This window comes from Rhagoletis pomonella, unplaced genomic scaffold (genome assembly GCF_013731165.1).
Source record: "Rhagoletis pomonella isolate Grant_MI unplaced genomic scaffold, Rhpom_1.0 Rhpom_scaffold_00129, whole genome shotgun sequence".
NCBI lineage: Eukaryota > Metazoa > Arthropoda > Insecta > Diptera > Tephritidae > Rhagoletis > Rhagoletis pomonella.
Window position 1 is genome coordinate 151,511 of NW_023458683.1, and position 3,628 is coordinate 155,138.

At 35.3% G+C, this 3,628-nt stretch overlaps 1 protein-coding gene across 7 annotated transcripts in view; it reads left to right on the top strand.

The window, feature by feature from the left end:
* The window catches only part of LOC118750075 (eukaryotic translation initiation factor 4E-binding protein Mextli), a 35,895-nt gene that overhangs the window by 14,269 nt on the left and 17,998 nt on the right, over positions 1-3,628 (top strand). The gene's annotated exons all lie outside the window — the stretch shown is intronic.

The following is a 3,628-nucleotide window of genomic DNA, read 5'->3' on the forward strand; positions in this document are numbered from 1 at the left end:
TCAATGAATTTGGGGAACTTAAATACTGAAGTTACACCCTGTTGTTTCAAGTTTTCTACTATTTCAGTTTCAGGTATGTCATTAAGGCCAGGAGCATATATTGTACCCTTGGTACTAGTAAGGTTATTGTGGAATTCTATTTTGACATTGTAGACTCCAATTAAATTTGTCGTTGATACGAATTTATTTGCTATTGTAGAGTTTTTCACTAAGAGCAATAAGTTGCCGTCTCTAAGTTCAGAAATACTAACAATTTCTGAGCTGATGTTTTTTAGTGCCTTGTTTACTACGAAACAAGAGTATTTGTTAAGTGGTTTGCTTGAATTTATAGCACTTGCTACGAGATACTTTGGGTGGTCCTTTTTTTATTGCTGGTAGAACTGGGAAGTTATCGTTTGTTATGTTAGAGATTTTTTTCCTTTTTGATTTAGGGCTTGTGGACCTGCTATCCCCAAGCAGGGGTACCCCGGGGGGCATTGTAACTACGCACTGATTGATGGAAAACAATAAAACACGCGCGTTTTAATAGCGAGTATGTAGAAATGTATGAATACACTTACAAAGTGAGTAAGGAAAGAACGAAAGAGAAACACCAAGAAAATCACCAACACTCGCACTACCTTTCGCGACGAGTATCAGTCGATGAATTTATCAAGCAAAATTCTAAATTTTCGAACATATGTAAGTCTTTATTTTAAGAACAAGGTTTGTATAGTTATATAGACCCCAATGCCTGCCAGCGCATCCGCCCAGACAGTTCATTAAGCACACCCAAGTTTCATTGATCTACAAGTTATAAGCGTTTTCAGCATTTAACAGTTCATTATCATGTACGGTGTAATATAACAAGTTATACACTGAACTATGATAATCTGTACTAGCATCTATAATAATAGACAATAATTTGCAATGGTTTTACACTTTTGCAACTAATTTCGGTCATTATTACACAGTCATGACTTGTGCCACTCTGCCATCGTACGGTTGTTGCTCCCTTTCATACCACAGTAATTTTGTATACAACTCTGAATGAACAAAATGCGTGCTCCTTCTCATTATCAACCCTGATCAGATTTACCCCCGAGGAGTACTCAAAAAGGATAATTACTGTATATACTGTGGCTACCACTCCGCAGTGCCTGGGTTCAAGCCCTGGTCAAAGCAACATCGCAAAAAAAAATATAGAAATAAAATTATAGTTTAAAAAACTAAAACCTTCCTATTATAATTGCCATTCGTACTGTCATCATGTATGTAACTTGTGAATAGAAATCGCTGCATCTTTTAGGCGCATCAATATTACATAGTTACATCCCGAGTTAATAAAACGAAGGTAAAAAGGTTTTTTGTTAACAGCGGTCGCCCCTCGGCATGCAGCGGCTCCTAGCTTTTCTCGGAATTAAACATTATTTTCGTAGTAATGACTAAAAGATAATATTTTCTTTTGAAATTTTGGCATAAAATGTTGTAGAAGTGAAAGAAATAATAAAAATTGGTCTAAATTTCAGATTTATTCCAAAAATCTCCACATATTTACAATGTGCTTGCAAAACTTTTTTTGTTCTTAAATAGTACAAATGCTGTTCTTTCTAAACCCATATAAAAACTTAAAATTGGTTAAAAATTTACCGAGCTAATAATTTTTTAGTGCCGGAAGTCATGCGGAATTGGTTATGAATTTATTTATTATTATAATCAAACACACAACCATAAGTTATTTACAGTGTTGGAACTTAATTTAATTATAAAAGCTTAAAAATAACATTAAAAAAAGTGGTGCTTTAAAGGCAAAATATTGACAAAGGGAAACCGTAGGTTGTAAAAATGTGGAAGGAGGAGAAGTAGAACAAAGAAGTATTAGAAAAAGATATATGTGGACGTGCATATTAGCCATTAGAGGTCAAAATTATGTATGAGCTCATTTTTAAAGTGCGATGTACTACGGATAGTTTTGATCTTATATGGCAGAGCGTTCCAAAGACGAACAGCAAAACCAAAGAACTGACGTTCAGACACAAGGCAACTGTATTTCATACTAAGAGGGTTAAGTGATCGGGCAGATCTAGTGAATTGAATTCGTTCAACAAGGTATTTGGGCTCATGAGAGTTAATGACCTAGTGAAGCAGCATTAGGCATTTTACTTTTAATAAATCATCGAACTTTACAGAAAATATTTTTAAGGCAAAAATAGATATGTGATCACGACGTTTTACACAATACACGTATCTGGCGATGTTGTTGTAGAGGATATTAAGTTTACCACGACACAGACTATCACAATTGGCATACAGTTCAAATCCATACAATAAGGTTGGTAACAGAAATGTTTTAGCTATAAGCAGTCGAATTTTCACTGGGGTAAAGTGCTGAATAGCCCATAATGAACGGAGCATGCCATAAACCTTGCCTATTGCACTATAAATGTGGGTATTCCACGATAGGGTTCTATTGAAAATTATCCCTAGGTTTCTTGCAGTGTCAACAAATTTTATAACAGAGTAGTTCAATTTCACTTCACTGTAGCCCTCAAGTTTGAAAGTCTTCTTGTAAATAACGATGCACTGTGATTTACTTGGATTTAAAAGTAACCCATTGTCACAGGCCCACTTGCTAACGTGATCTAATTCAGTGTTGAGGTTACTAATACAATTATAGACGGATACAAAAGGGCAACTGACATATAGTTGAACATCATCTGCATATACATGAATATCACAATATTTTAACACACTTTTAAGATCGTTTACATATAACACAAACAATAGAGGACCGAGAATCGAGCCTTGGGGAACGCCTTTAGTTACGGGGAAGCAGTTAGATATATTGTCACCGGCACAAACAGCTTGCGAGCGATCATTGAGGTATGATTTTATTAAATTTAATGCTGTCGATGAAATGTTAAACAAGTTACTAAGTTTCAAGGCTAAAAGTTCGTGATTAACAGTGTCGAAAGCTTTGGAATGATCCAGAAGTGTTAATAAAGTTACGCGATCGTTGTCAATGTTTAGTCTGATGTCGTCTGATACCCTAATTAGCGCCGTTATACAGCTTCTGTTGGATCTAAAACCAGATTGGTACCTATTCACCAGCAGGTTTCGACTCAGAAAAGAATTTATCTGAGTATGCATAATGCGCTCAAGTACCTTGGATAAAAAAGGTAGTATTGCGATGGGTCTAAATCTTTAAGTCTAAAAATTTCTTAATTGGAATGATTTTTGCCGACTTCCAACAGTGAGGAAAAACAGACGTAGTCAAAATGCTGTTTAAGACATAAGTTACGTACGGTAAAATTTTAGGCAATAAGCATTTGAAAAATTTCGGATGAATTCCGTCTATGCCAATCGCATTAGATTTCACACTGAGGACGGACTCGACAACGGCACAATCATCAATATTGGAGAAGGTAAAACCAGGTATTGTTCCATTCATACATACACTGTACTTTTCACGACCTATATTACTGCTACAGGCGGATAATTGTAAAAATTTCTCATTCAGCTCATCTACATTTATATTCTCGGGAACATGATTACTTTTGTTGCCAATCCCTATTTCACGAATATATTTCCATGTTTTTTTAGAACCTATTGCTGTGCTAAACTAATGCTCATATTATTTCAGTTTTTG